Raw genomic sequence first — 12,322 nt, 5'->3', positions numbered from 1 at the left:
GACGACTGGAAAAATATTTAGAAGTCAATGAAATGATTCCCAGTGATACTCTGCTGACCTCAGAGAGTCTTGCCTAGCCGAGTTGTCATCAGAGAGGCTTCCCCCAGGAGCTGACAGAAACAGATGCAGAGACCCACAGCCAAACCTCAGATGGAGCCTGAGGAGTGCTGGGAAGAGGGGAGGAAGGATTGAAGGAGGGGTGAAGGACACCACATGAAAGCCACAGAATCAACTCACCTGGGCTCACAGAGACTGAAGTGCCCACCAGGGAGCCTGCATGGGCCTGACCTAGGCCCTCTGCACCTGTGTGACAGTTGTGTAGTTTGGTCTTTTTTTTTTTTTTTTTTTTTTTTTTTTTTGGTTTTTTGGATTTGGTTTTCTTCGAGACAGGGTTTCTCTGTGTAGTCCTGACTGTCCTGGAACTCACTCTGTAGACCAGGCTGTCCTCGAACTCAGAGATCCACCTGCCTCTGCCTCCCAGAGTACTGGGATTACAGGTGTGCGCCACCACCGCCCGGCTCAGTTTGGTCTTTTTGTGGGACTCCCACAGTGGGACGGAACAGGGGCCATCTCTGACTCTACCCTACCTTTGGGACCCTTTCCTCCTATTGGGTTGCCCTGTGCCTGAAGAGGAGAGGAGGGGCCCTGTGTGCAACTGGATATGCACAGCTGGCTGATTTCCAAGGAAGACTGGCTCTTTTCTGAAGGGAAATGGAGAAAGAGTGGAGGCAGGAGGGGGAGGGGAATGGAGGGCAGGGGAAGGTACAGGGAGGATTAAAGGTGATCAGGATGTGAAACAAAACAAAAGCAAAGGAACAACAAATCCCTGGGCATGGTGGCACCTTAGTGATCCTGTGGCTGGGCAGGTGGAGACAGAGGACTTCAGGCCTCCTGATGAGCCAGCCCAGGCTAATTGAGCAAGCCCCAGGCAAGTGAGAAACCTTGTTATATTTATTGATTTTTTAAGACATCTGTTTTCCAAAAATATGCACACACACACACACACACACACACACACACACACACACAGTGAGAAAGGACAGGCAGCATCAGCAACAGTGCAATATTTCTGACTTTTTTGATTACTGAAGGGAGATGAAGACACACTTCCCCAAGGGAGCAGTTTTCTATTGTTTAGACAAATGGAGATCTGTTACCCCAAGATCTCAGCCACACCTTTTGGCAGCAGGTTCCAGGCACAGGACACCTACATGCACAGAAACAGTAATGGCCTGAGAAGTCCTCATGGGGACAGGCTAAGGTCCCCCACTGCAGCTGACTGTAACCCTCACAATGCATTTCAAACAGCAGGAATGGAGCTGACCTGAGTGTGGCAGTGTCTGTGGGAAGGTGAGCCTCCAGGACAGTCCCCACTGGGCACAGTCATGGGACCTAACTGTCAATCTGACAAGAAAGGATGTCTCCTGTCACCCGCAGGTAGGATGGCGGAGTGTGCCTGGCTGAGGGGAAGGGTGCAGGCTGTGCTACATTTCTTGGTTTGTTTGTGGGAAGCCTTGCAGTCCTCAGTCCTCTTCCCCCTTTTCTCTGTATGTGTGCACATGTCTGTGTGTCCATGTGCAGGTCAGAGGTCAACCCTAGATGTCATTCCTCACAGCACTATATTTCTTATTTTCTTTGTTTTGTTTTGTTTTTCCCAGCACTGTGGTTATGACTCACTCATTTAATCCCAGCACTTGGGAGGCAGGAGCAGAAGGATCTCTATGAGTTCAAGGCCAGCCTGGTCTACAGAGCAAGGACAACCAGGACAACCAGGACAACCATGACTACACAGAGAAACCCTTTCTTGAAAAACCAAATATAAAAACAAACACCCAAAATGACATCCCCTGCCAAAAGAAACCAACCCAACAACAAATTGGGGTGTCCTGGTTTTGTCAGGATCTCACTCATGTCTCTAGGTGCGTGTTTCCAGCTCCCTGGGGCTAGGGCTAAGGTCATGTCTTATTACTCCTTGTTTTTTCAAGTCAGTTCTGGGACCTAACTCCTGTCTTCCTGTTTTACTGACTGTATTATCTACTGAGTCCTAGGTTTATCTTTTGGGTTTTTTCTTTATCTGCTTTTTCTGGGGCAGGGTTTCTCCATGTAGTTCTGGGTATCCTGGAACTCTCTCTACAGACCAGGCTGGCATTGATTTCATAGAGATCCCCCTGCCTCTGCCTTGCAAGTGCTGGGATTAAAGGCATGTACCACCAGCACCCAGCATCTTAAGATTTTAATTTTACATTTATTTGCATATTTTTACTGTGATCATGATGTGTGTGTGTTTAAGTATAAATGACAAGGACCTTTACTTGCTGAACCATCTCTCTAACCCTCCCACCCCCTGTATTTCTCTTTTAAAGTTTTCCTGCTATTTCCTGGATCCCAAGGGTAGGGTGTAGTTGCTCCTTACACAGAAGGAATGAACATGTGTAGAGAGAAGTTAAGATGACAGACAGGGTGGTGAGGAGGATCCACCTCACTGTAGCAGCCAAGGCCCACGGCTGTCACCCCAAACTCAAGCAACATCACCCCGACTCTCCCAGGCACTTCCTTTACTCCTCTTGATGCCAGAATCACAGCAAACTCACAGCAGCTTTGATGCATTTTATTGAGCCACAGCAGAGAGTGGCCGCCTGCACAGTGTAGCTACCTGAGTGGGAGGGACACGGGTGGTCAGGGGCTTAGGTAGAGCAGAGTTGGGGCTCAGGATGGGGAGCAGGAGAGGAAGGCAGGGATGCCACCCGGGCAGGAAGCAGCATGTTGGGAGCAACAGAGGTCACCCTGGATGTGACTCAGAAGTCCCTGGGGACATAGCGGTGGATCCAGTCCAAGTAATAGGTGACCCGGGTGTAGACTCCAGGCCTGTCTGGCCATGTGCAGCCTTTGCCCCAGCTCAGCACACCTGCCTTCAGCCAGGTGTGTTTTCCCTTGCAGACCAGAGGTCCTCTGGAGTCGCCCTAGAGAGGACACGGGTCAGTACTCTTATAAAGGCTGGGTGGGGGTGGCAGGGTGAGGGGACAGGAACTCACCCAAGAGGAGTCACGTCCTTCTTTCCCAGCACACAGCATATTGTTACGGACAATGCGGACATGGTCACCTTTGCTGAGACCTTTGTGATACATCCTGTCAGAGAGGCGGTTTTCTACAATGGGAACTTCCACCTCCATCAAAGGAAACCGTGCTGGCTGCTTTACTGTGGGTGAAAGAAAGACCATCCTGTAGCAGGGTCCCAGGTGCCAGGCTGGGACGGGCTCAGCTAACCCTGTTCTCTGAGGGTAGTTCTGCGCATAAGTCCCTCTTTGAGTCAGGCTAGACCTGAATTTCTGACCTTATTCAGAGAAGGAGGACAGTCCTGAGGGTCTTTAGCGTGCATTCTGGTCAGTGGAAGGCAGGTCAGCATGCCTGGCTTTGGGAGCTGTCCAGCCACACACAATACCTGTGGCCTGGGCCACAGCCCATGAAATGCGTGTTTCTGAGTAGGCTTGTGAAATGCCAGTGCCTGAAGTTGTAACCAGCTTCTCTCTCTCTCCCTCCCTCCCTCTCTCCCTCTCTCTCTTCCTCCCTCCCTCTCTCTCCCTCCCTCTCTCCCTCCCTTCTTCCTTCTCTCTCTCTCTCTCTCTCTCTCTCTCTCTCTCTCTCTCTCTCTCTCTGTGTGTGTGTATGTGTGTAACATTGTTGGTAAGTGTGGTATCATTTTCAATCAAATTCCTGAAATACATGCAGACTGTGGCCCATTCAGACATGAAGTGTGTCTTAGTCAGGGTTTCTATTCCTGCACGAACATCATGACGTTGGGGAGGAAAGAAGCAAGTTGGGGAGGAAAGGGTTTATTGAGCTTACACTTCCATGTTGCAGTTCATTACTAAAGGAAGTCAGGACTGGAACTCTAGCAGGTCAGGAAGCAGGAGCTGATGCAGAGGCCATGGAGGGATGTTTCTTACTGGCTTGCTTCCCCTGGCTTGCTCAGCCTGCTCTCTTATAGATCTCAAGACTACCAGCCCAGAGATGACACCACCCACAAGGCCCCCCCACCCCCCACCCCCGATCACTAATTGAGAAGATGCCTCACAGTTGGATCTCATGGAGGCACTTCCCCAACTGAAACTCCTTTCTCTGTGATAACTCCAGCCTGTGTCAAGTTGACACTCAAAACCAGCCAGTACAAAGTGTCTGAATTTTGAGGAACCGAATGACTTATCCTAGCTACGCTGGGGTCTCCTGACTTATGGGACCTGGGAGCCCTGTTGTTCTGATGCCTTCCCACTTCCTAGGTCTTCAGATTTCCATCCTATAAGCTGGAGGGAGCCCTGTGCTGGGGCTGTGGTAGGGTCATGCCCTCTCTTGTCTCACCTCAGTTGTCTCTAACACATACCATTTTCACCTGTGTAGCCCCATCCTGTCACCCAGCACAATGTTTTTGAGGGGAAGGTTGTGGAGGCGGGAGGCAGGGAGACAGGGTGGACATTTCTGGAAATGTTCACAGAGTTTGTGAGTTTCAACAGGGCAATGTCTGCCCCAGTCTTGATGGTGTAGGAGTCCGGGTGTGGGATGATCTGACTCACAGTCAGCACGTTGTCATGGTAACATAGATACTTCTTTTGAAGTTGTACTCTGAACATGTTGGGGCCAATGATATTCCTAAAGAGAAGAGGCATTCGTTAAGGAAGTCCATGTCACTTCCAGAAACCCAGAGATGGTGTGTGATGATCCCATCCTACCCCACTCTCTTCCTCATTCCTTGCCCCAACCTGCCAGGCCCAGGGAGACTCACGGTCCCACACAGTGTGCCGCCGTGAGCACCCACCGTGGGTGGATGAGGGAGCCTTTGCAGAAATGCATCCAGAAGTCGAATTTAAATCTCAGGCTCACCTGCCAGGGTCACTTACTCTCAGAAGCCTCATGTCCTCCCACAATGCCCACTGGTTGCTGGGCTGGGCCTGGATGAAGACAAGAAGCAACCTTGGGGCCCAGTGTTGGCACTCCTGGATCGGAGCTAACCTGGGATTCTCCAGACTCCCCCATTCCTGTGGCCTGTGAGGGTCAGGGAGAGAGACAGGGAGGACTCAAGACAACTCACGAGGCACCTGCGTACACCAGACTAGCTAGGAGGGACACAGTGGAGAGAGAGAGAGAGAGAGAGAGAGAGAGAGAGAGAGAGAGAGAGAGAGAGAGAGAGAGAGAGAGATCCTAAGCACGATTCTGAAGGAATGTGTTACCAGCATCTCTGCTACCCTGGAATCTGAAGATAAAGTTCTGCCCCAGAAAGAAGATGGTAAGAGGAGGAAGTCTAGTTCCACATCAAGGAAGCTCTGGGAATGAGTGTATCTTTAAATGTCAACTTTCAACATAACTGAAAATAATTGATAGGTTAAAGGAACCACAGAACAAAGAAGATGTACAAGCCTTACAGCTAGTGCAGGAGATGGTACTGACTTCCAAGTTTGTTTCCCAATTATTACGGAAATAGGACTGTCTGCTGCTTTTGTATGTTCCCGAATTTATGAAACCTTGAGGCTACAACCATCTGCAAAGCCTGCTTTGATCCTCATGTCACAGTTCTCAGTGTCTCCAGCAGAGGGCAGGCCAGACCAGGGAGGAGGCCATGACCAGCCCTCTGGGCCAGCTGCCCAGGCATAATGCTAGGCACTTCCCAGGGCTGTGATAGAAGCCACTAGGAGTGAGCCAGCACAAACTGAGTGAACTCTGAGCCTTTGTTTCCCCAATGGTGAGAGAAGGGGGGGCTACCCAGAGACTGGAGGAGAATCGGGGCTGCTGGAGACCTAGGCCAACTCGGTGCATGACCTTTGCCCTCCCCTTTGCCTGGAGGGCTGCAGGGAGGCAGTGTAGACCAGCAGCCCTGGACAAAATGGAAGAAAACCTGGGGGACACTTTGGGGGAGAACTGTATCCAAGAGCTTGCAGTTTTCATTGTAGCCATAGAAACGTGTGTGCGATGTGGGTGTGGATCATGAATGCACACATGGAGATGTGTTGTAGAATGCTGTCCTGCAGCAGGACAATCAACATCTTCAGAACAGCCTGTTGTCTGTTGATTCCTTCACAGAAAAAAAAAAAGGGAAAGACCAGATCATGGTGGCCAGACAATTGATCCCAGCACTTGCGAGGCAGAGGCAGGTGGATCTCTGTGAGTTCCAGGAGAGCCAGGGGTACACAGAGAAATCCTGTCTCAGAAAGAAAGAAAGAAAGAAAGAAAGAAAGAAAGAAAGAAAGAAAGAAAGAAAGAAAGAAAGAAAGAAAGAAAGAAAGAAAGAAAGAAAGAAAGAAAGGAAGGAAGGAAGGAAGGAAGGAAGGAAGGAAGGAAGGAAGGAAGGAAGAAAGAAAGAAAGAAAGAAAGAAAGAAAGAAAGAAAGAAAGAAAGAAAGAAAGCAAAAAACAAAGACAAAAACAAAAAACTAAGAGGAGGAGGAGAAGGACATGAAAGAAGAAAAAGAGGAGAGAAGAGGGGGGAAGAAGAGGAAGAAGAGGAGGAAGAGGAGAAAGGGATAGTGAGGGCCATTAGATGTCAGACAGTAATGCCCTGAGTGCACACAACCTCATGGGCTGAGGTAAGAGTGTATATAAAGTATGGGAGGTTAATTAGGGGAGGGGAATCTTTGTCCATGGTGAGGTGAGACTCATGGTGCAATTGCTTTGGGGTTACCCACCCTCCTGAAAGTCATCCTTTATCCGTGTTCTGCAAATCCAAGAAGCACTTTGTTCCTTGTGCCACACCATTGGCATGCCTGAGCACCACAAGCAAGTCGCTGTCTGTGTTTCCCTGGAGGAGAAACAGTACAATCTGAGATGGATACTGTGCTCCCTGGCCTCCTGTGTATCCAGACGCAACTGGGGTGCCACTGGGAGTCCAGAACAGAGGTTCATAGTCCTCTCAGGATACCTATGCATCAGGTTACCTATGCTGAGCCCAGGACTGGGTTTTTTTTCCCAGTTTTGGTTCCAAGTGAGTGCTGAGGGTACTGAGGAGTTGAAAGAGAGGAGGTTTTGTGGGGAAGATTAGGTGGGGTTCTTTGCAACAAAGGCCTTCCCACACCCCCACCACCCATGGCCATCCTTGACTAAGAAGATGGTCCATGCTTGTCCAAACTGCTGTATTTGATGGTGGATGTAAAGGCATACACCTTAATACAGGTGAACCAGGAAATAAATACCTTTTGTGGGAAGGAACACCCAGGAAGGGAAGCTCATTCATTGGCTGAACATTTAAGGCCTATTTAGATACCTCATTAGCATGTAGAACTCCAAGGTTTTGGGCTACCTGACTAATTGTCATGGTCCTCTCAGTGGGGTGTCTTGGTTATGCATCCCAGATCAGATAGTTTGGTAGGGCTCCATGCCTGATGTTCTCAATTCTGAGATTCCCTGGGTTTTGAGCCTTCTCAACCTTACCAGTTCTTCTGTCTGGTGACACGGTCCACTTGCCCTATAGTTTCTCAAGTTTGCTTTTGGAATCACACCTTGATTTTGTCCTGAGTGCTTTTATAAGGACGGGGTTAGTCTTTTTTTAAATCTTCCCAGAGAACTTGACAGTATTTGTGCCCATGTGGACTGCCTAAGCACATGTGTGTGTCTGAATTTGCATACACTCATGTGTGTAATAATACATAACTTTGTTCCCTGAGAGGGGACAAAAATGTAGACACTCTGAGAGCTACATGCAGCACTCATCCCCGGATGGGGGTCTGAAACATCATCTGCCAGTAGAAGGATTCTGGATCAAAGGAAGTGCAAGAGGACCTGAAATTCAAAAGAAATGGAGCAGGAGCTGAAAGACAGAAGCCAGCTTGCAGGTGGCCCTGGAGTCCCTGTCACAACCTCGCATAGCAAATAGGAACTGGGGGAAAAGAAAGACATGGAGATTCCTTGACTAAAATAGAAGACTACGAGTCAATATAGTCACAGATAAATGAATCATTTATTAAAATTCTGTTAAGAAATCAGATAAAGCTCCGTGCATGGTAGTGAGGGGCGAGCAGAGGAGCTTCTCTGGGAAGACTGAGGGTCTCTTATCGAGCATCAAGCACCAGGAACTGAAGTGGCCGGCATTTGATAAGACATGACCAGGTCTGAGCCACAGCTGTGATCATGAGATGTCTGACTTCAGCCTAATCGTGAGAAATATCAGACAGCCCTGCTTGAGTATAATTTTTACAAAATGCAATCCTCAGAAACTTTGGGCTCAGAAAAGCCCAGAAAAGGGACTGAATAGTCCAGCTGTCCACATCAGACTGACGGACATAGGGGAGACCAAGCACCCCAGGGATTCCATTCTGGTTCCTTCTGCTTCCACATTCCCAGTGAGGGAGTAGGAGGACACCAAGCAATGCTTGAGAATCCCTCAGTGACAGTGTCTCTAAATGTGTCCTTACTGGGGAAGGGACGGCTGTAGGGCAGCACCATCAAAAAGTCATCCCCTTTTTATAAAAGAAAGAAAAGAAAAAAAGGAGAGGCCGGTGAAAATCTGAAGCTCTCACTCAGTCCAAACGGTTAAGTGTTCCAGAAATAAAAGCCTTTGAACCAGACAAATGGCTTTTCTGGAAGTTTCCGTATGAAATTGTGTGTGTGTGTGTGTGTGTGTGTGTGTGTGTGTGTTTATGTTTCTACAAATGTGTGTCATTCCTCAAATTCTGCCCACATCTCTGTCTCTCTGTCTGTCTGTCTCTCTATCTGTCTCTCTGTCTGTTTGTCTCTCTGTCTCTCTCTGTCTCTGTCTCTCTCTGTCTCTGTCTCTCTCTGTCTCTCTCTGTGCTTTTTTCTTATTTGGTTTTATTTTTGAGATCAGCTCTCTCACTGTTCCAGAACTCACCAAGTATGCTAGCTCACCAGCAAGCTTGTATCCATGTGTGTGCACACACAGAGGTCACAGGACAATATACAGGAATTGGTTCTCTCTTTCTACTGGGTGGGTCCCAGGACACTAAGTCATGTGGTCAGGTTTGGTGGCAAGTCCCTTTATACACTGAGCCATCTTTTTTTTTTTAATGTTAAAAGTATTATTTTTTTGTCATGGATAATTTTACATAGATATAATAATGGTAGGCATAAAAGTAGTCTTAAGTTGATTGAATACAAGCTTATTTTCAATATTTTTATTGAATATTAAACCCTCTCATACAGTCCATCCTGATCACAGTTTCCCCTCCCTCCATTCCTCCCAGCTCCCCCTCCCCCACCTCCTCTCTACCCCAGATCCACACAACCTTCATTTCCAATTCACAGAAGAGCAGGCCTCCAAGAGATGACAGTCACACAGGACAAAGCAAGACACAATAAGACAAGGCAAGAGGCCTCACATTGAGGCTGCACAAGGCAACCTTGTAGGACAAGTCCCTAGAGTAGGCAAGAGAGTGTGAGATACACCCTCTCCCACTGTTAGAGTCCACAGAAGCCCCAAGCTAGCACACACAGAGGACTTCTGTAGACCCGTGCAGGCCCCGGGCTTGCAGCTCCTGGCTCTGGGAGCCCCTGGGAGCCCTGCATCCTGGACTCAGTGGGTCCTGATCTCCTGCTCTCCTCCCTCTGACTCCTACAATCTTTCCTCCCCCTCTTCTGTGGGGTTCCCCAGTCTCCTCGGGGAAGGATCCAATGGAGACCTCCAATGTAAAACCTCTCTTGGAACAATGTCTGGCTGTGGTCTCTGTACCCGCCTCTCATCTGCCTCTCTGATGATAACGGGGCAAGGCACCAATTTATGAGTATAGCAAAAATATCATTAGAAATAATTCCTTTTCCCCCTTTATTTCTAGTTGTAAATGACTCTACCCTAGGTTTCTGGGCTATCCACTCTACAATACCTTACCGTCCCAGCAGTGTAAAGCATGGGCCTCAAGTTAAACCAAACACTAGTTGACAATGCCCACAAGTTTTCAGACACCACTGCCCCAGCACATCTTGCAGGCAGGACAAACTGTAGGGCAAGGGTTTTGTTAGCTGTGTGGATGTCCAGGTTTCTCTTTCCATAGCTGGCAAGAGTATCTTCTCACACCAAAGAGGCTAAAACAGGGATGAAAGCTCCCTGCAGGCACCAGTGTAACCTCTTAACACTCAATGGTCTGTGTGGATGTTGTTTTGGCAAAGGGACCCCACTGTCAGTTTTCAGAGAGTCAGTCAGTCAGTCAGTCAGTCAGTCAGTCAGTCAGTCAGTCAGTTGTCTGGGGATCTCCACAGGATTTCCTTGGCCAATAACTGAACATAACCCAGTCTCACCATTGAAAAAGCATTGTCTGGCTACAAAAGATGGCCAATTTGCACTATATGTTTCATTAGGTGGGGAATTCACTAAGGTCACCCTCATAGATTCCTGGAAGTTTCGACTGTACTAGGTTTCTCTATCACCCATGCAATGCTTCCTAATTCCAGCTGCCCCCCCGGAAGCCCCACTCTTCATCCCTCCACAACCCGGTCACTCTTGCTCCCATCTCCATCTCCGTCTGCCCCCCCCCCCAGTCCACTCACAAAATTTATTTTATTTCTTCTTCCAAGGGAGCTCATATGTCCCCAAGAGACCTCCTCTTTACCTAACCTCTGTGGGTCTGTGGACTGTAGCTTGATAATAATTCACTTAATAGCTAATATCCACTTGTAAATGAATACATACCATGTTCGTCTTTCTGTATCTGGAATATGTCACTTGGGATTTTTTTCTAGTTCCAACCATTTGCCTACAAATTTCATGATGTTGTTTTTTTGAAAGCTTAGTAATACTCCATTGGGTCAATGAACCACATTTTTCTTTATCCACTGATGAGAAGTATCTGGTTTGTGTCCAGTTTCTGACTGTTTTGAATTAAACAGCAATGAACATGTTATGCATGTGTCCTTGTGGTAGGATGGATCAACATCTGGGTATATCCCCCAGCAGTATAGCTGGGTCTTGAGGCAGATTGATTCTCGGTTTCTGGAGGAACAACCCTATGGATTTCCATCATGGCTGTCCAAGTTTACGCTCCTGCAGCAATGGAGCAGTGTTCTCCTTCCTCCACATCCTCACCAGCATGAGCTGTCACTTGTGCTATTGATCCTAGTCATTCTGCCAGGTTTACTAAAATGGAATGAAAAGTAGTTTTGATTTGCATTACCCTGATGGCTAAGGGTTTTGAACATTTCTTTAAGTATTGTTTTAGCCATTTGAGATTCCCCCTTTGAGAATTCTCTGTTTATATATGTACCCCATTTTAATTGGGTTATTTTTATATATAATTTGTTAAGCTCTTTATATATTTCGGGTATTAGACCTCTGTTGGATGTGGAGTTGATAAAAAGAGAAAATCTTTTTCCATTCTGTAGGCCGCCTCTTTTTCCACTTGACAGTGTCCTTTGCCTTAAGGAAGATTTTCAGTTTCATGAGACCCCACTTCTTAGTTGTTGATCTTGGTGCCCACGATGTCACATACTGAGCCATATGACTGGTCCAAATCCCTTGTTAAGATAGCCATTCTTGTTCAGATGAGGAGGAATCTTGGATGGTTTGTACTGTTTCCTGAGAGATAGATAATACCAAGTGTCTTCCCACATCTTCACTAACATCTGTATATCATGAGTGTGTGTGTGTGTGTGTGTGTGTGAGAGAGAGAGAGAGAGAGAGAGAGAATGTGTGTGAGAATGTGTGTGAGAGTGTATATGAATGTGTGTGTGAATGTATGAATGTGTGTAAATGTGTATGAGTGTTTGTGTGACCGTTAGTGTGTGAATGTGTGGGTGAGTGTGTGTGGGTGTGTGTTGCTGAATATGTAACTGTGAGTGTGTGTGTGTGTGCATGTGTGTGTGAGTGACTGTGAGTATGTGTGAGTGTGTGTGAATGTGTGTGAGTATATGTATGTGTATGAGTGTGTGTGTGTGTGTACGTGTGTGTGTGTGTGTGCGTGTGCGTGTGTGTGTGTGTGTGTGTGTGCGTGTGCGTGTGCGTGTGCGTGTGCGTGATCCTCTGGAGCTAGAGTTACAGGCAGCATTGAGCTGTCCAACATGGTGCTGGGAACTGAGCTTTAGAGCATAGCCCTCTACAAGAGCTGTCAAGGCTTAGCTGCCAAGCCACCTCTCTAGCCAACTCCACTTTTAATTTTGAGTTATAATTTTTTTAATTTTTGAAACTGTGTGTACTTGTGCATGTTTGTCTGTTCAGGTCCTCTTGGAGGGGAGGTGAGAGACATCAGGTCTTCTTGAGCTAGAATTACAGGGATCTGTGGATGCTGGGACCAGAACTCAGTCCCTAGAAGCAGGGTGTGCTCTTAACCATAGAGTGGTCTCTTCAGGCCTGATTTACATGCTCTTAACCACTGAGCCACACCACCATTTAACAAAGTCCA

At 47.7% G+C, this 12,322-nt stretch overlaps 1 pseudogene; it reads right to left on the bottom strand.

Annotated features, from left to right (window-relative positions):
• Nucleotides 1–2,592: 2,592 nt before the first annotated feature.
• LOC127694481 (tryptase-like) lies at nt 2,593–5,025 on the bottom strand (annotated as a pseudogene).
• Nucleotides 5,026–12,322: the final 7,297 nt, after the last annotated feature.

Source organism: Apodemus sylvaticus, chromosome 10 (genome assembly GCF_947179515.1).
Source record: "Apodemus sylvaticus chromosome 10, mApoSyl1.1, whole genome shotgun sequence".
Lineage (NCBI taxonomy): Eukaryota > Metazoa > Chordata > Mammalia > Rodentia > Muridae > Apodemus > Apodemus sylvaticus.
This window is presented reverse-complemented; position numbering and strand designations above follow the sequence as displayed.